Genomic DNA, 21278 nt, shown 5'->3' on the forward strand with positions numbered 1-21278 from the left:
TAGCCAGAGGCTTATGAGAAATCACATCACAAGGCTAGCTAGCTTGTAACATCTCCACTGTACGTATTCTGTATGTTATGTTGCTCTAATGACCTAATATCAGTCTGGGTAAGTTAGGATGTCTAGAACTACACTTCAGTGATAGTGAACAGACATATAATGATGAAATAACTAAAAAAAAGTGCAAGAAAAATCAAAGAAAAATAAAAAAGAGAGAAAATGAAACTAAGTTAAACAAACCGGCACCACAACGATGGGTGACTGCACTGAGAAGGCCGTTGCTGACCCCAGGACTGCAAGGAATCCTCGAAAATAAATTTTAGGATGTAAGTAAAGGTTTATTGAAATGTAATTGACACTAGAAATATCAAAGAAAAATTAATAAATTAGTACAAAGAAAAACGAAAAATCAAGAAACAGACAAAAATCAGTGTTACCGAAAAATCGGGAATACAACCCGAAGATGGGCATTTTGGTCATTTGACACCTAAGGTTGCCTTTTGACCTTAATGTCCATTAAAAATAAATGATATTACACTTTAAAAATGTCATGAAAAATTAAATTGTGATACATTATGTAAATAGTGAAAAAGGGGAGATAAATGTGTAAATAATGGAACTTGAAATAATTAAAGAATAAAAATAGGATGAGTGCTCCCCTAACTTGAAAATTGGGACACCAAAATAAGCTTTGGGATAGCAGATTCCACTCATTATCATCATCTTTAACCTCAAGCAAAAACCAGCCGAAATGAAATCCTCCATGGAAGCACCATTGCCGCCTCACATGCAAACTCCATTGGTGCATGATCAAGCCATCCTTTCCACTTGGTTCCTTCATTAAAACTTGCCTAATCACCTTGGGGAAGATATTGGCAACAAGAAAAACAATATTTAGTGAAGTTTGAAGGAAGCTCTCAAGTGGTAAGTGTCCAAATCTTCTCCCTAGCTTTAGTAAAACTTGTGTTTAGGTTGAGGTGAGTATTTTGGTAAAGAGAAATGAAGAAAACATTGAGATATGAACTTGTCCATTTTTGGAAACCATGAAGGTTTGTTGTATTTGAGTTTTGCTTACCTCTAATGGATGGGATTTAAGATTGATTAACTCAAATGGAAGTTGTAGTAGGTTAATGTTCAAGTATGTGCACGTTAATGCTTGAATTAAGGGTTTGAAAATGGACTTTGATGCTTTAGCAAACTGCCATGTTTGGCAGCCTATAACATCATGAATTTGTGTGTGTGAATATGAAGTTTATTAATGAAATATTATGGTGTTGAATTGTGGGCAATTTGTATAATTGCCATGGAAGTGTATGTGTAATATAAGTGTTGATGTACATTGAATTTGGGTGAATGTAAATGTTGAATTTTAATGGCATATTGTGTGCATTGAGCACTTGAGTGTTCTGCCCAAAATGCTTGCTACAATTGTGTATAATATATATAGAAGTGCCATTGATTGAATGTTGAAGTATTGGGAGGAGGAGGATTGTAAAAATCGGAAGTGTAATGTTCAAATGCAGGTTGTGTATGTTGGCAGTACCTAAATTAGGTCATAAGTGCAAAACTATGAACCCAATTGGTATGTGGCCAATGGGGAGTAAAACTAGACACCAAATAGGCCAACTTTCATGTAGAAATGTTCCAAAATTCTGCCTAAAAACTGACCTTAAAAATGACCAAATCAGGAATGGCAACCTTGCAAACCCAGATTTTTGACTATGTAAACAGTAGTCATTAGGATGACCATAACTCACTCAAAACAAGTCCAATTAACCTGAAATTTTTACTATGGATAGCTTAGACATAGAGCTACAATTATTATGAACACGCCAAAGCCTAGAAATGGCCAAAACCAAGTCAAATAGCTTACACAAGTTCGGGTACCAAAACTACCAGAACTAAAAGTGACCTAAAATTGACCAAATTTTACACTAAAGGTGCAATCTGTCCAGCTTTAGTAAATTGACCATATCTTGGTCTATACAACTCAGAATGACCTGAAATTTTGCCCAGAGTGCAATAAGAGATAGAGCTACAATTTTGTTTCTTTGACCAGAAGCTAAAAACCCCGAGAAATAGGACTTTAAGCTAGACCAATCTAGCACACAAAAATTGAGAATTTGACATTTACATACAATGATGCTTGAGGTAATTTGGCAATGAATGTCAACTTGTAAAAAGGGTAAATTGCATTATATTGATAGCATATTGAATTGTAAATTGTGATATGTTAATGCTAGAAACAACTTATCTATATTACCTAAAAAGGTCAACATATGTATTGACTTATGAAATTACATAATAGCTAGTAAACTCTAGAAATTGAAGAATTAAACAATTAATTTATAATGTGCCCTAGTTTGCCTAGTTGACTAGTTTGGATAGGTTGGCATGCCAATAGGATTCTGACAGCTGTTCTGTAAATGGCTTTATGTCATACTATTTTTTTATGGTTTATTATGCCGCACTGTGACTTTAATAGCCTACGACTATGCGTATTGTGTTATTATACTTGGCTTATCGCCAGATTAATTATATGGCTTTTTAACCACACTATTTGTACATTGGGAGACACTTTGTGACCGATGGTGTGACTACTCGAGGTATTAAGTACCCAGTGCCAGTATATCCTTTTATCTAGTCTAATCAGTGTATAGGCTACACGGACAGTTAATTTAAGCACTGCTAAATTCAAATAGCTAAATCCAGTCGACTGACATACAACACTACCAAAATTAGCAAAAATTGAAATGCTAACAAATAAAAGTAGAAATAGCCACTGCAAAGAATATCGATGTCATAAATTCATAAATAATTCATTTACTTTATTTTAGTGTATATTTCTTTATATTTGGCACCACTGCAAAATTGCTTAGTGCGTTGCTTTTGTAACGCATAGGTATTGGAGACACAGTTGGGGAGCCCAGCAGACCTACGACTGGGTGAGACATCAGATCTGCACAGGAGTCTAGAATCATCTACACTGACTTGCATACATGGTAGGACTTAGGATATCTTGTATTTTGTACTTCTGTTGTATTTCTGAAATTTGACCCTGTATTTTATAATATTATGAAAGCTCTAAAGTTTGTAATATTTTGTATATATTAAATAACATAGAGATTTTTAGATATATTTAAATTATTATGGACTGTATTATGGAACTGTTTAATGACTGTGAAAGTCTATTGACTTTATTGAGAAATCAAGACTGTGAAATAGTTGAGATTTTGATATTATCATATTGAACTGTTTTTAACAGGTTTAAAAGGATAGTTTGTCCGAAATACAGACGGCACCTTGCCCAATTTTTATTACTATTTTTGAAACACTAATTTTATTAAAGTATTAAAAATAGTATCAGCATGATATGAATATTACATAAAAGACTTCTTAAAATCAAATTGAGTTCAGGAAATGAGATAATCACAGACTAGGTGTTCCGACATGCCATGTAGCACGCCTTGCTCAGCTATACTGTAGACAGGTGAGGGGTGTTACATATCTTAAATATATGGATATCCATTCAATTTCTTCTTCTACTGGCACACACCTCAACACTTTAGCCAGAGAAGGAATCAAAATTCGAAACTAATTTCCCCCACTAGTCATGCTAGTGAGGCATTCAAATATATGGTCATGACACTGTGGTTTCAAAACTATCGTAATAATTTATCAAACATTTATTGCCATTTCAAACACATACAAGTAAACTTTCAATAATTTAAATCAAAAGCATAATACACATTTTGCAATATAAGTAATTCATTTCATGCACTTTGTAAGTGAATTTTAAATAATATTGATATTGTGCACAAACCTTATGTGAGTTACCTCTTGGCCTTGACTCGATGCCTCGGGTTCTTTCTCGATATTCTTTTCAACTAAAACATACAATTTCACAGTGTTTCAATATCATAATTTATCATAAATCCAAAAATGAATTCAAATCTACTTATACCTAGATTTAATATGCTAAACTTGACGTTCTTTAAAATTTGTATTTTGGGGTCACTATTCTCGATACTATTCAAGTCAATTTGTTGACTTGCTAATGCTTAATAGGTATGGGAATTCTAATTTTACCCACATACTACATTTTGGTTACCTAATTTGTTGGTTTTGTTTGTTTTCTCAAATCTTAAGTCTTTTAGGCACAAATTTCAAATTTTCAATTTTGGTGTCCTGTTTTGTACTATTCCATTGGTCATGTTGCTGTTTGAATTTGGCTAAGTTTTCTTCATAAAAGTTGTTCCTTATTATCTTAACTTTATTTTCCTTTTCGAATCACTCCATTTGAAGTTTTTTAGCCCAAGTTATAGCCATTTGAACATGGCAGGCTAGATTTGGTTTTACCCAAAATTCTGGGCAAATTCTGGGTTTTGGCAATTTTTATGGTTGACTGCAAGTGGATATTCAAATAGGTTATGGTCAAAATTTGGGTTTATTTTCTTCATGGAAGTTGTAGGGCTATGTCTCAGCTTTCTACTAGTAACATTTCAGGTCATTTGGACCTCTCTAGACCAAGTTATGGTCATTTGCATAACTACTGTTCATTTGGTCATTTTTGTACAGGTCAATTTGCCTAATCCAGATTTAGCCAATTTGTTCACTAAGTTATGGTCACTTTCTGGGCATGATTCCTAAATGAAAAATGTGCCATTTTGTGTCTAGTTTCATTCCCAATTGGCCTCACACCAATTGGGTTGGTAAATTTTCAGTTTTTGTCCCTGGAATCGACCTAGTCATGCTGCCTGTAATTTGACCATAACCAATCCGAATTTAAACTTGGTTCCAACACTTCCTACACACCACAATTGGTCACACGTGATCATTTCTCAACTCAAGCAAGGTCAGCCACATCATTAGACTATTTCTCAAAATTTTCTTCAATTTTTCACGTAGGTCAAGAACCCTAATCATGCAATTGATTAATTCATACCCAATTCACTACACTAATCACATATTCAACCTTAATCAAGTTCAAATTCATGTCTAATTTAAATTCAACATATCAAAACTCCAAGTTATCATGACTAGCCGAATTTCACTTATAGTCCACACCTTTAGTTAGTCCACACATTGACAAGAGTAAACTCCATGTGCTTATCATAAATGTCACTGGTTCAACCTACTTATCATGTATAAGTGCCTATCATGTTTGTTATATGGCATGAGACTCACCATTCCATCTTATTTACATCTCATATAAATAACTTGAGACCAAACATGATTACAATCTTTCTGAATAAGTCATGTCCTTATTGTGAACCTATTTATGATACTTTGTGCTAGAAATACTATCACTCATATTCTTAACAACTTAAGAATAGAATTTCTAACAAAATATTAATGGACCTTTTCTATTACACATAAATATATTATGTAAATGAAAAAGTGAAAATGCCTTTTATTAATAAAAATATGTACAAGTTACACACTAAATAATATGCTCTAGGGCATACTACTAACAATCTCCCACTAGCACTAGAGCCATTCATTACAATACCTTAGACCCATCTTCTCAAGATGTCGGTCTAACTGTGCTTGTGACAAAGGCTTAGTGAATGGATCAGCTGGATTTTTCAGCTGATGCTATTTTCTGCATGGCTATATCACCTTGCCCAACTATCTCTCTGATAATGTGATAGCGCCTTTCTATGTATTTGGATTTCTAGTGAGATCGGGGTTCCTTAGCCTGTATGACTGCTCCATTGTTGTCACAGTGAAGTGCAACTGCTGACTCAATGGAAGGAACTACTGCAAGTTCTGTCACGAACTTCTTTATCCAAATAGCTTCCTTTGCAGCATCTGATGCAACAATATACTCAGCCTCGGTAGTGGAATCTGCAGTCGTACTCTGTTTGGAACTCTTCCAACTGACTGCACCTCCATTACAAATGAACACATACCCAGAGCTAGACTTTCTATCATTGATATCTAATTGGAAATAAGAATCAGTATAACCATCCAATTGAAAGTCTCCACCTCCATAAATCAAGAATAAATCCTTAGTTCTTCTCAAGTATTTACGGATATTCTTGACAGCTATCCAGTGTTCCAAACCTGGATTGGATTGATACCTGCTAGTCAAACTAACAGCATATGCGATATCCGGCCTAGTACACAACATTGCATACATTAAACTTCCAATAGCCAAAGCATATAGAATCCTGGCCATTTTATCTCTTTCTTCAGGTGTCTTTGGAGACATCTCTTTAAAAAGGTGGATACCATGTCTCACTGGTAACAATCCTTTCTTGGAAACAAGCATGTTAAACCTCTTTAATACCCTTTCCAAGTATAGACTTTGGGATAAACCAATTATTTTTTTCGCTCTATCTCTATAGATGCGAATCCCAAGAATATAGGTTGCCTTCCCTAAGTCTTTCATGGAGAATGTATTTGACAACCATACCTTTACAGTTGTCAACATACCTGTGTCATTACCCATCAACAGTATGTCATCCACATATAAGACAAGGAAAGTGATAGCACTGTCACTAACCTTCTTATATACACATGGCTCATCCTCATTTTTGATAAAACCAAATGACTTAATGGCTTCATCAAAATGGATGTTCCAACTCCTTGAAGCTTGTTTTAACCCATAAATGGATCGCTTTAGCTTGCGCACTTTGGAACCATCTTGGGATTCAAAACCCCTAGGTTATTCCATGAAAATGTTTTCTTCAATGTAACCATTGAGAAAAGCTGTTTTGACATCCATCTGCCAAATCTCATAATCATAGTATGTAGCTATTGCTAATAGAATCCTAATTGATTTAAGCATGACAACAAGCAAGAAAGTCTCCTCATAGTCGATTCCCTGCCTTTGGCGAAACCCTTTCGCTACTAGTCTTGCCTTATAGGTCTCTACCTTTCCATCAGAACCAATTTTCTTCTTGAAAACCCATTTGTTCCCTATAGGTACAATATCTTGAGGTGGGTCAACAAGATCCCAAACTTGATTCTTATACATGGAATCAATCTTGGATTTCATAGCATCAATTTATTTTGAAGAGTCTATATCTGATATAGCTTCTTCATAGGTAAGTGGATCATCTCCATGATCTACTTCTATATGAGCAGACAACTCTTGTTCTTCTTCATGAAAGAAACCATATCTCACTGGTGGGTGAGATACCCTGGTTGTTCAACAAGGAACAGCTATAGATGTTTCATCAATAGGCATAGGTTGACTAGATGGATCTATATCCATATGATATATTTATTGGTCAGAATTCTCCAATTCCAACTCTATTGTTGTTCAAGAAATATGGCATCTCTACTTATCATAACCTTTTATGATGTGGGCAAATAAAAATAATATCCAAAACTATCTTTTAGATATCCAATAAATCGACCCTTTTCTGATCTGGTTTCCAATTTATCAGTATTCAGCTTTTTGATATAAGCTGGACAACCCTAAATCTTAATATGCTTAAGACTTGGTTTTCTTCCATGCCATATCTTATAAGGTGTGAAAGAAACTGATTTTGATGGAATCCTATTCATAATATACAAAGCTAATTCTAATGCAAATCTCCAAAAGGAGATTGGCATATTAGTATAGCTCATCATACTACGTACCATATCCAATAGGGTATGATTTCTCCTTTCAGATACACCATTCAACTGTGGTGTTCCTGGAGGAGTCAGCTAGGAAAAAATGCCATGCTCTCTTAAGTATTCATCAAATTCAGTAGTCAAATATTCACCTCCACAATCTAATCGAAGAGCTTTAATACTTTTTCCTGTTTGATTTTCTACTTCAGATTTAAATTCTTTAAACTTTTCAAAGGATTCATGTTTGTATTTCATCAAATACAAATACCCAAACCTTGATTTATCATCAGTAAAGGTAATAAAATAATGAAAACCGCCTCTGGCTATTTCTTTAAATGGACCATATACATCACTATGTATTAGCTCCAAAATATTTTTAGCTCTTAGTCCTTGTCCAACAAAAGGTGATTTAGTCATTTTGCCCTGAAGGCAGAATTCACGAGTTGGAGTAGGTCCAAAACCCAATGAGGATAAAATCCTCATTTTCTCCAGCTTTGCAATCCTATCTTCTGCAATATGGCCTAACCTTAGGTGCCAAATATATTTTGAACTTGAGTTGATTTTTCATCATGGCATTGCATTCTTTTAGATTGCTTGCATTAGATTTGTATTTAACATTATTATCTAGATAATAAAGTCCATCATGCATATAACCCGAACCAACATATTTATTTCCAAAATAAATATTGCAAACATCATTTATGAACTGAAATTCATAACCATCTCTAGTCAAACTAGATATAGAAATGATGTTTTTAAAAAGTTATCAGGTATATGCAAAACCTTGTTTAAACACAAAACATGTCTATACATGTACAAAGATTTAGATCCTATGGCTAAAGCTTCAACAATTGAGCTTTTGCCAACCCGAAGTCTAATATCTCGTTAGTGCAAGCTTCTATTATTAGCTATACTCTAGGCAGTTCCTATTTCTTTGCCCATCATTATGGCAGTGGAAACACTTTCCTTTTGCCTTTGTCAGTTTTGGTCTTCCCTATCTGTTTAGCTTATCTTCTTGGAAGGATTAGGAATCTGAGGTTTCTTTTTCTTATTGCCCTTCTTCTTGTTGGACTTTCTAGCAGAAGAAGATGCAATCAAAGCTACCTCTTTTCCTTTATTGCCCGCCATATTCTTTTAGGCAATAACCAACATGTTGAGTAAACTAGCCAAGGTGCATTTCTGCTTAGTCACATGGAAATTTGTCACAAAATTCCCAAATGACTCAGGAAGGGACTAAAGGATCAAATCCGTCTGCAAGTGGAAATCCATATTAAAGTCAAGATGTTCCAGCTGCTTAATCAGCCGAATCATCTTGTGGACATGATCCCTAACATTCTGTCACTCAGACATCCTCATCCGGAATAGCTGTCTAGATATCTCATACCTAGCATTCCTGCTGTGCTCACCATACAACTCTTATAGGTGAAGAAGGATCTCACTCGCACTCTGCATGTTCTTATGTTGCTTCTGTAACTCATTTCTCAAGGAAGCAAGCATATAACACTTAGCTTTCATATTATGGTCCTTCCACTTATTCAAAGTTTCATGTTCCTCTTGAGTGGCCTTTGGAGGTAAGGGACCAGGAACATTTGTGTCTAGAACATATCCTATATGTTCAAGGTTCAGGACAAGTTTCAAATTTCTTAGCTAATCAGACAGATTAGGTCCTGTCAACCTATTGCGATCAAGTATGCTTGCAAGAACATTGGATGGTGGTGGTTGTACTGTGCTCATTATTATCAGAAAATTAACTGCAGAAAATAATCGGATTTATTAGTAAATGTATCATGTAATTAACCAAAATGATTATGGTCTTTTAATCAAATTGATCCTCCCACTAATTTAGCGAATCCTACACTTCCAAAGTAGAAAATGGAAATCCTAGTTGGATGGATTTCTAGTGAGTGATTGAATTCTTATAATTCTATTGATCATCCTCAGGTACATCCCTTATTGGAATTACAATAAACTATAAGTGAGCAACTCCTTGCCCATCACATCTCATGTGAGGTTCAATCCTTTACCCAGCCCCTAATGCTTAAAATCTCAGGTACATCCTTTATTGACTTATCTTGCATTAGTTAAGTTGATCCCATTGAGCCAGTAATTATGAAAATAATTTTAATGTTCTCAGGTACATCCAATATGTCACACTTTAGCCCTCTATAAGGCATAACATGATCCCGTAGAATACCTAATAAACTACCGAACTTCACCTACCGATAATTCATTAAGTACAGTACAAGGGATTTTAAAACCATTTTCTTACATTTTGGAAGTGGTGAGTGTTTGGGTAGGAATTAAAAACATTTAATTGAAGTCGCAAAATTAGTAAAATTTTTTATCCATTTTATTCTTCCGCAAATTTTATAAAAATTTCGACAGAGTGCCATCTGTATTTGGAGAAAATAGTTCTTCAAGAACCTATAAAAACACTCTCAATAAATTTTTCACAACTCCCAACCTCCAAATAATCTCAATTCAACAAAACTCAAGTCAATTCCACTTCAAAATAATTCCACAATTTAATCCAAGTTTGTCATCTCAAAACATTTCATCATTTCATTCAATAAAGCTAATTTACATTCACAAGTTTAATTTACAGATATTAAATACAAAAAATAATATTATTACAATTTATTATACAACTGCTCAACTTTACATTGATACATACAACATTAAAATGTTTACATCAAATAATTACAAGCGTATAAATAAATACCCGTACAAAAGTGATCAAGAAGTTCTAGCCAATCCAGCAGCTCACTCTGCTACTTTTTCCTTGCCCTTATCTGCGACAGCAAAACAAGCTATCGCTGAGTATAAAAATACTCAGTGGTGCACAATAAAAATTTAAAATATAATACATAAATCATTCATTGACAAAACACAATTTAAATGTTGCACAATTACATTTCACCAATTATTAAAACTCATTATAGCAAACTTTTTGGGTAAACACAGTGTTGCCAATTCATACATAACTTAAGTCATGATACAAAATTTTCGATCAATGCCGTGTTGTACACCACGAAAAAACAATTTATAACCCCACTAATCAAAATCAATGAGGGAGGTGGCTAGCTAGCTAATGAGTACTCATTCGATCTACAACCTTAACTGGTAACCTAGAGAGGGAGGAAAATAATCGATCTCAACCCTATAATTGGGGGAGGAATAATAAGGCACTGTCATGCTAAGTGTGAATCAAAAATCCATTTCAAACATTTTATTCAAATATTGCATACAAAAATCTAATCAATTTCCAAAGTTACAATTTCATCACAAAGTGGCAACACAAAAGTTCTAAACTCATAATGCATACTAAATCAATTTTTCAAGGATAAAATACTTAAATAGGGTTTATTGTGCACAAACCTGACGTGAGTCACCTCTAGGCCTTGACTCAATCTATCAGACCTTCCAAGTCTTTTTCAGCTGAAATACAAAATTTATAGTGTCTCAGTATCTTTACTTCATAACAATTTCAATAATTAATTCCAATATGTTTAAACTTACATTCTTGCAAATTTCATGTTGAGGTTACTATTCAGGGTACTATTTAAGTCAATTTATTGACTTTCTAAGGCTTAATAGGTATGGGAATTCCAACTTCACCCACATACCACATTTTGGTTACCAAACTTGTTGGTTTTGGTCATTTTCTCAAAACTTAGGTCTTTTAGGCAAAATTGCAAATTTTCAGTTTTGGTGTCTTAGGTTTCACTGTTCCATTGGTCATTTTGCTGTTAGAATTTGACAAAATTTTCTTCATAGAAAATATTCCCTATTGTCTTAACTTTATTTGCCTTTTTGAATCACTCCAATTTGAGTTTTGTAGCTCAAGTTATAGCCATTTGAATCATGGCTGCCCGATTGGACTTAACCCAGATTTCTGGGCAAATTCTAGTTCTGGCAGTTTTAGGTCACCAACTTTGGGTGGGTATAATTTGGATTGGTGTTCTTCATGAAAATTGTTGGTCTATATCTCAACTGTCCACTGGTAAAATTTCAGGTCATTTAGACCTGCCTAGCCCAAGTTATAGCTAAATGAACAAACACTGTTCATTTGGTCATTTTTGCACAGGTCAGACTGCAAAAATCCGAATTTGGTCAATTTGTTCACTAGGTTTTGGTCACTTTTTGGGCATGATTCCTAAATGAAAATTGTGTCATTTTGTGTCTATTTTCATTCCCAATTGTTCTCATACCAATTGGACTTGTAAATTTTCAGTTTTGGTCCCTCAAAGGGACCTTAGTCCTACTGCTTGTAGCATGACCTTAAACAATTCGAATGTGCAATTGGTTCCAACACTTCTAACATATTCCAATTGGTCACAAATGATCATTTCTCACCTCAAACCAAGTCCAACACACCATTTAACACATTTCCACATTTTTGTCTCCAAAACTCTAGATGCCAAAACCCTAGTTCACCTATTTGATGCATTTAACTAATTTCAAGCATACTAGCATTACTTCTATACTCATGCAAGCTTACCTTCACTTTGAATTCAATCAAATTCATGCACACACGTCAAAACCCTAGCTGACTGAATTTTCCTTTAATCCTCCAACAATTAATTTCTTTTCAATTAACCATATTTCCAAGTTCTTCATGCTATAAATACTTAAATTAAACTAAAACTTAAAGTGAACTCACTAACCTTGAATTGCAAAATTTTTTTCCTCTTCAACTCCTTCCTTTCTTCTTTCTTTCTTGCTCAAACTTCTTTTCAAGACTAAAAGTCCAAGTTTAATTAAGGGATTTGCAATTTTTATGGCTAAGGCTTGGTTTCTTCAAGCTCAAAATGAGCTTTAATGGAAATTTTGAGAGGGAGAGGGTGAAAGAGAGTGAGGGCGGCAAGGAAGAAGAGATGAGGGTTTTTCTTTTTTTTTTTTTTTTTCTTTTTCTTTTATGTTTTTAGTCTTATGGAAGACCATAATTATCCAAAATTTAAGTTTTAATTATATTAGTGTTTATGACATCATGCATGATGTCATGCATGATGTCACTTATTTCAACTTTTCTTTTTTCTTCTTTTTTTTATTTATTTTTCCCTAGTTCTTTAATTTAATTTTCGATTCTGAAATTTTCTTTTCTTTGATTTTATTTGTGCTTAGGTCGAGTCACCTCGGGGTCAATTGACCAAATTGCCCCTCGCCGGTTCAACCCGGTTTGCAAATAATTCAATATTTCTTCCAGCTCCCTGACCTAATTATTTGACTAACTTAACAATTCTTTTTCATAATTTTCTCTTTTCCACTGTGTTCGTAATGGTCCTAAGGACCGTGGCGTCACATTTTACGGTTTGAAATTTGAGTTTAAATCGACTTCGCAGTCCTTCCCGAGAAGGTCACCCATCGTTGTGACTCTCGGCTCGTTTAATTTTTTATGTTCTGTTTTTCTTATTTATACTTAACTTATTGGCAATTATTAATTACTTGTGTTTATAGCTTATCTAGTTGTCTTAAATGTGGTTCTAATCCCCTTAATTATCCGGACTGACTTCGGTCACCAGAATAGCGAAATATACTAGGCTATGCAAATAGGGGTATTACAATTCTCTCCCCCCCCCCCCTAAAATAAATTTCGTCTCGAAATTTTACCTAGTATCAATCTCTAAACAGCTATGGGTGCTATCTCCTCATGTCCTCCTCTCGTTCCCAAGTAGCTTCTTGGCCTGAATGATGGTTCCACAGCACTTTTACCAACGGTATCTGCTTGTTTTGTAGCTACTTCACTCCATAAGCCAGAATCTCTATAGGTTCTTCTTCATAAGTGAGGTATGGATTCACTTCAATTTCTTCCACTGATAGTACATGAGATGGGTCTTATCGGTACCTCCTCAACATAGACACATGGAAGAAATTATGTATCTTCTCTAACTCTGGAGGTAGTGCCAACCGATATGCCAAAGGACCCACTCTTTCCAGAACCTCATATGGCCCAATGAAGCGAGGACTCAGTTTTCCCTTTCTGCCAAATCTCATAATCCTCTTCCAAGGGGAAACCTTGAGGAATACTTTGTCACCCACTGCATATTCAATATCCCTTCTCTTAAAATCAACATAGGACTTCTGACGGTCTAATACAGTCTTAAGTCGATCTCTGATCACCCTGATCTTCTCTTCAGTCTGCTGAATAATTTCGCGTCCAATCACCTTTCTTTCACCTACATCATCCCAACACAATGGGTTTCTATATTTTCTATCATACAAAGCTTCATATGGAGGCATCCCAATGCTTGATTGGTAGCTATTATTGTAAGCAAACTCAATCAAAGGCAAGTGTGTGTCCCAACTCTCCTCAAACTCAATCACACAAGCCCATAGCATGTCCTCCAATATTTGAATTACCCTCTCAGATTGGCCATCTGTCTGTGGGTGTAATGCTGTGCTGAAGTTCAGTCTAGTTCCTAGGGCTCTCTGAAGACTACCCTAGAATCTAAAAGTGAACCGAGGATCTCTGTCAGATACGATGGATACTGGCACTCCATGCGGTCTCACAATCTCATCAATGTACAACTTGACCAATCTTTCTAAACTGTAGTCCATCTAAACTAGTAAAAAATGAGCAGACTTGGTCAGTTTGTCAATAATGACCCATACTGCATCATGACTCTTCTGTGTCCTCGAAAGTCCCATCACAAAATCCATAGTTATTCTCTCCCATTTCCAGTCTGGCACTGGTAGTGGATGTAATAACCCAGTTAGTACTTAATGCTCTGCCTTCACTTGCTGATAAGCTAGGCTTTTGGAAACAAATTCTGCCACATCTCTTTTCATACCCATCCACCAGTAATGCTCCTTTAGCCATCTATACATTTTTGTACCACCAGGGTGCATGGCAAAAGGAGACTCATGTGCTTCCTTTAAAATGATCTGCCTCAAATCAATGTAATTAGGAACACACATTTTGCCCTGGTGTAGTAATAGACCATCATCTCTTATTGAGAATTCTAGCTTCTTGCCCTGCTGGACTTCTTCCAACAGCCTCTGTGTCACACCCTACCCCTCTGTAAGGCATAACATGATCCCGTAGTATACCTAATGAATTACCAACTTCGTCTACTGATAACCCATTAAATACACTACAAGGGATTTTAAAACTTTTCTTACTTCTTTTTACAGTAGTGAGCAATATTTACAGGTGTTAAAAACTTTTTTGAACTGAAGTGAAATAGCTAACACATTTAAATTAGTGGTAATTTCTGTAAAAATTTTGGCGGAGTGTCCTCTGTATTTTGAATAAAACAGTTCTTCAAAAACCTGTAAAGAGCACTTCAAATATATTTCTCAATCTCAAACTCCAACATAATTCAGCACAATATGTTTCTCAACTCAAATCCACAATAATTTTTCAAAGGCTGAGATAAAAGAAATACAGTACAAATTTTACAAGCCAAAATAACTCATAATTTACTTTTACAACTTCAATATACAATTTTAATTTACAATTGCTCAAAACCAAAAATACTATATACATACAGTGAACATACATTACAATACAAAATGCAAAATACGGTATACTCAATATGCCCGATGATCTCTCACTAAATGTACTAGCAGCCTAGTCTGCTGCCCTGTCAGTTTGCCAACCTGCGATAGCAATGAAAAGCTATCGTTGAGACAATGTCTCAGTGGTGCACAACATTAACCAAATACAACTTTAAATCACAAATCATAAATCATATAAATAGTGGATACGTAAAACCATAGTTAAATTCAAGACAATGAATGTCATAAAAAATTTAAACTCCATTTCACAATATCATAATAAATCTCAATAATCAAAACATAGTTAAATTCAAAAGACAGTGAATGTCAATAAGAATTTAAACTTCATTTCACAATCTCACAATACATATCAATAAATCACACACAGCTTAATCATGTTCCAAAGTTCAATTCGTCCCAAAAGCCGATGGCTAATGAGGTATTCAATTTGTCCCAAAAGCTGATGGCTAATGAGGAATAACATAGCTAGCTAGCAATAATATGAGTACTCATTCTATTCGTCCTCAACAGGCACACACCTCAACACTTCAACCAGAGAGGGAATTCAATTCATCCCACTAGACAAGCTAGCGAGGAATACAATCAATATACATGATAGCTGTGGTTTCAAACCATTTACAATGCTTTTCAATCAATAAGTATCCATCAATATCATTCAAACAAATTTTCACAGTTTCAAACCATTTACAATGTTTTTCAAGCAGTAAGTATCCATTCAAACACATTTCCACAATTTTAAACAATAATGTACAAATAGTCATAATTCATTTCAATTGAAAAATTCAAAAGAAATAGCTGTTGTGCACCAACCTCTGATAATTGTCTCTTGGCCTTGACTCAGTGTTTCCTTCCCTTTCCCTGAGTCTTTGCTAACTGAGAAACACAATTTGAAGTGTTTCGGTACTCATTTAAATTGTCTCTAACGATAATGCTTGATAATTAATTCACTGAATTCTATTATTTTCTTAGTCAACCTAATATGTCGACCCTTGATGCATTCTAGATAAATTAGGTTTTAATGTTACTAATATATCACATTTGTAGCCTTTTAGGGTTGGTACATGTTACCCAATTCATTTCCATGTATTTTGCATTTTATTGCAATTTGCTGGATTCCGGGATACTAGTTTGACCTAGCCAGACGACCTAGTTCCCTCAGTTTTCGGGTTTTGGTTGAAACTAAAAACTTGTAGATCCATGTCTTATTGCAGGCGGGGCAAAATTTCAGGTCGTTCTGAGTTATGTAGACCAAGTTATGGTCATTTTACTATTGCTGGTCAAAATGCATCAAAATTGGTCACTTTAGGTCATTTTAGGTCATTTTAGGTTCAGCCAATTTTTGGATCCAAATTTGTGTAAGCTGTTTGACTTGCTTATGGTCATTTCTGAGCTTTGGTGTCTTCATAAGACTTGTAGATATATGTCTTAACTATTCATGGTTAAAATTTCAGGTTAATTGGACTTGTTTTGAGTGAGTTATGGTCTAAACACTAACTGCTGCCCAAATGATAAATTTTCAGGCCTTAATTGCACTAATCCGGATTTGGTCACTTTTCAAGTTACCTTACAAGCAGAATTTTGGTAAGCTTCCTTCATAAAAGTTGGCACATTTTGTGCCTAGTTTCACCTTCAATTGGTCTCATACCAATTGGAGCCACACACTTAAGGTTCTAGGTCCAAAACATAAACTGCCCTATTACATTTTGTTCATTACTCATCAAAGGACACTTTTAACAATTACCAAACTACACATTCATGCCAATTCTGGTTTGTATCACAACCTAAACATAATTCACAACATATTGTAGGTCATTTTGGCAGCTTACAATCACCCTCAATATGCACCATTTAGCACAGAATTTTTCAAGCTCAAATTACAACAATTCAATCATTTAACCTAGCTCATTTACATGTCCAACCTCACGCCATCATACATATACCCAAGCTGCCATAACAACTATCACAATTCAACATTAATATTCTATAAACCAAACATGAAATAACATCTTTATGGTTCACCAAACCAAGCTGCCGATTCATACATTACAGTCCATTAATTTCCAAGCTTCCAAATTCAAGTACACATTCACATATACTAAGTATACATCACCCAAATTAATTCCAACACATATAAACATTTAATCAACCCTTTAATCTACCATTTTCAAGCAAGAACAAACTGTCCTCAAGGAGTTTCCATGGCTGCCAAAAGTACTATGACACCCCTTACCCGTCTACAGTGTAGCCGAGCAAGTTACGCCACTCAGAGTGTCGGAACACCAATTCATGTTTCAATTTCAATTAATCCCTTTTTATTCATTTATTTATAATTTTTGATAAATCTAATTTTTTTCGCAAATTTTATAGAAAATCCGGTAGAGTGCTGGCACTTCCAATATAATTATAATCTCAATCTCAGTCAACCACCAACATTTTTCAACAATTTTTCAAATCAATTCAGTATCTCAAAATTCACATTCATCTCATATCACACCCAATTAAATGAGAAATACTCATATTTATTTCAGAACACAGCTCATAGGTAATTACAGCAAAATATGATTACATGAGTTCATAATATACATAACAAAAGTTTTCAAATACAAAAGACTTAGGTAGCCCAATGTCCTACCAATGCACTGCAATTATGAGATGACTTTGAACTCTGAGTGCAAATCTGAAAACTCACCCTGTATGAGGTCTGCTGGACTCCCCAGCTATGTCTCCAGTACCTGCGCGTGGCAAAAGTAACGCACTAAGCAATTCTGCTTAGTGGTGATAATATAAAATAAAATAAAATAAAAACATGTATGCAGAATGTATGTTTACATTTTTTTAGTAAACTTAATTTATGCTATTAATTGCAGTATTATCCATTTAAAATTCTGTAAGGTTTATTATCATTGCCCGAGTAACCCATACTAGTTGACTGGACTGGATAAGCGGGTAAACTGGCACTGGGTACTAAGTACCTCGAACCATCACGCCATCGGTCACATTGTGTCTCCCGGTGTGCAACAGAACAACTAATAAGCTGTAATAATCATCAGGGCAAAAACCCAAGTATAACATCTTAAATAACATAGCCAAAGGCTATTATGTCAGAGAATGGCATGGGAAAGCCATGAAACACAGAATGGCATGAAGCCATATGCAGTACTTCTAACAGAACCCTATTGGCATGCCAAACTATCCAAACCAATCTTGTTAGCTATACTAGGGCATTTTACACTTTTAAGTTTTACAATTTTTGAATTTCAAGTTTTGGTATTACTATTCACTTCATTAGTCAACCAAAATGTTGACTTTTGTATAGTCAATAGGTATATTGGTTTTAATACTCCCAAAATATCACATTTTGCATTCAAAATTTGTTGGTATTGGTTGCCAATACCATTTCTAAGCTTAAAGTTAATTGAGCAGAAATTTCAGTTTTCATACCTTATTTTTACTGTTCCATTGGTCATTTTTGCAATTGGAATTTGGCAAAATGATCAACATGAAAGTTGTTACTTATTTTGTCTAGTTGAATTTCTTTTTTTGAATCACTTTATTTGGAGTTTTGTAGCTCAAGTTATGGTTCAAAAACCACAAATGGCTGGATTAAAAATTTTCTGGACTGACCATATCTATAGTGCAATAAACAGTGATTGCAACTCCCTTGTTGGATAGGTTCTGGTCATAATTTGGGGTAGGTTTCTTCATGAAAGTTGTTGGTATATATCTTATCTTTTTCTGATAAAATTTCAGGTCAATTGGACCTTTCTACATTGAGTTATGGCCAAATGAACAAACACTGTTCATTTGGTCATTCTGCAGAATCAGACTGCAAGTCACCCGGATTGGGGCAAGCTTTTGGTTCACTTGATTTGGTTTTATGGGCATAGTTTCTTCACCAAAGTTGTGCCATTATGTGTCTAGTTTCATGTCCAATTGGCCTTGCACCAATTGAACTTCTACAATTTAAGTTATGGCTGCCTAAATCTGCTGAACTCATGTCCAATTCTGCAGGTCACCATGGGCAGCCACACCAATCTCAATTCCCACTACATAAGCCACTTCATTTCTAAGTTACACACAGCCAAATGGTCAATAATTGACCATTTAAAACTTAATTTCACCATTAAATAATTAAAGTCTCCAATTTATGCCCAAACCCTAACCCTAATATCTCAAGTCATGCATTTACATACCTTCCATTGTCCTAAGCATTGTATTGATGTTAAAGGCAGCCAACTTAAAATTTATCTCTAAGAAATCTTCAAAAATCTACTAGGTTCAAGGCTGCCCAAAATTTTGGGATGGGCGTACACAAGATATGTAGCAAATTTCTTTGCAATTTTGCACTTAATTATACTTATTCAACATAAATTTGATGAGAAATATGAGTTTAAGTCACTAACCTCTAATGGAATGAATTTCAAACTTATCAAAGCTCCTCCTTTCTTCTTCCTTTTGCTGTATTTAGCTTGCCCAAAGTGTAGAAATAATTTTTTGTGAAGACCAAGATGAGTTTCATGGAGGTTTAATGGGTTATCTCAAGCTTTCCTAAGCTCCCATGGAGTTTCTCTTCTCTTTCTCTTTCTCTTTCTCTAATATTCTCGTTGGTTTTGGAAAGAAAATGGCTGCTGGAATTTTTTTCTTTGTTTTTATCTTATTTTGTGTCCCTTTTATCTCTTTAGTCATTTTGTTAAGTGGTGATTGGGTGAAAACTCCTAATTACATAAGCATGACATCATAATTCCCAATTTAAATCCTTTTTCTTTCTTTTCTTTTCTACCAAATTTTAATTTAATTTTTAGCAATATTTATTCATATTTTGTGTCATAATAATTATTTACTTAACTGGACAAGTCGGCCAAAAATCACCTCTGAAGGCGAAATGACCAAAATGCCCTCCGTTTGGCTTAACAGACTAAAATTGTCTGTACCGATTGAAAAATTTTTCTAAGTATTTTCTTGGCATTCTATTGCCATATGAACCTCAATGACCCTTCTCTGGAGTCCCAATAATTATTTTATAATGTTTCCCCCGGGTCTAGGGCTCCTAGTTGCGAGAACCGCAACTTCTCACTAGGTTACCCATCGCTAGGGCACCGGCTTATTTAACTTGGTTGTATTTTATTTCTAAAATTTTTACTAAATTTTTCTTATTAATATTTGAGTTAATTATGGTTCCTCACTTTAGTTTAAATATTTTTTTCCGGATGTTCTAGCTGTCCGGACCGACACTGGTCACCGGAACAGTAGGCTGTACTGACTAGCTAAAATGAGGATGTTACAACTCTTCCCCTCTAAGAAAAATTTCGTTATCGAAATTTACCCGATGCAAACAGTTGAGGGAACTATTGCCTCATTATCTCTTCACTTTCCCAAGTTGCCTTTTCAGTGTTGTGGTACCTCCAAACCACTTTCACCAGTGGAATTTGTTTATTTCTCAGTTCCTTCACTTCCTAAGCTAGGATCTGTATAGGTTCTTCTATGTATGTCAAGTCCGGTTGGATCTCAATCTCTTCCATGGAAATGACATGTGAAGGATCTGAGCGATATATTCTCAGCATAGAAACATGGAATACATTATGAATTTTATCCAGTTCTGGTGGTAAAGCTAGCCGATAGGCCACTAGTCCCACACGTTCAGTGACTTCATATGGGCCAATGAACCTAGGACTTAACTTACCCTTTCTTCCAAACCTCAGTACTTTCTTCCATGGTGAGACTTTGAGAAACACTTTATCGCCAACTGCATACTCTATCTCTTTTCTCTTCAGGTCGGCATAAGACTTTTGTCTATCTGAGGCAATCTTCAGGTTAGCTTTGATTATCTTCACTTTCTCCTCAGTCTGTTTAACTAGGTTCGGTCCTACCAGCTTGTCTTCGCCCAATTCAGTCCAACACACTGGCGTTCTACATTTCCTCCCATACAGTGCATCATACAGAGCCATTTGAATGCTAGCTTGGTAGCTATTATTATATGCGAATTCTGCCAGTGGGAGATATCTATCCCAACTCCCCTCAAACTTAATGACACAACTCCTTAGCATATCCTCCAGGATCTATCACATAATTCACGTTGTTACTATCATTTCAATTTATTAATTGTGAAAATTCAATTAGTTCTTAGGTTTACCTGGATTACTCGTTCTGACTGCCCATCCGTCTGGGGATGAAAAGCAGTGCTAAAA

Source organism: Hevea brasiliensis, chromosome 1 (assembly GCF_030052815.1).
Source record: "Hevea brasiliensis isolate MT/VB/25A 57/8 chromosome 1, ASM3005281v1, whole genome shotgun sequence".
NCBI lineage: Eukaryota > Viridiplantae > Streptophyta > Magnoliopsida > Malpighiales > Euphorbiaceae > Hevea > Hevea brasiliensis.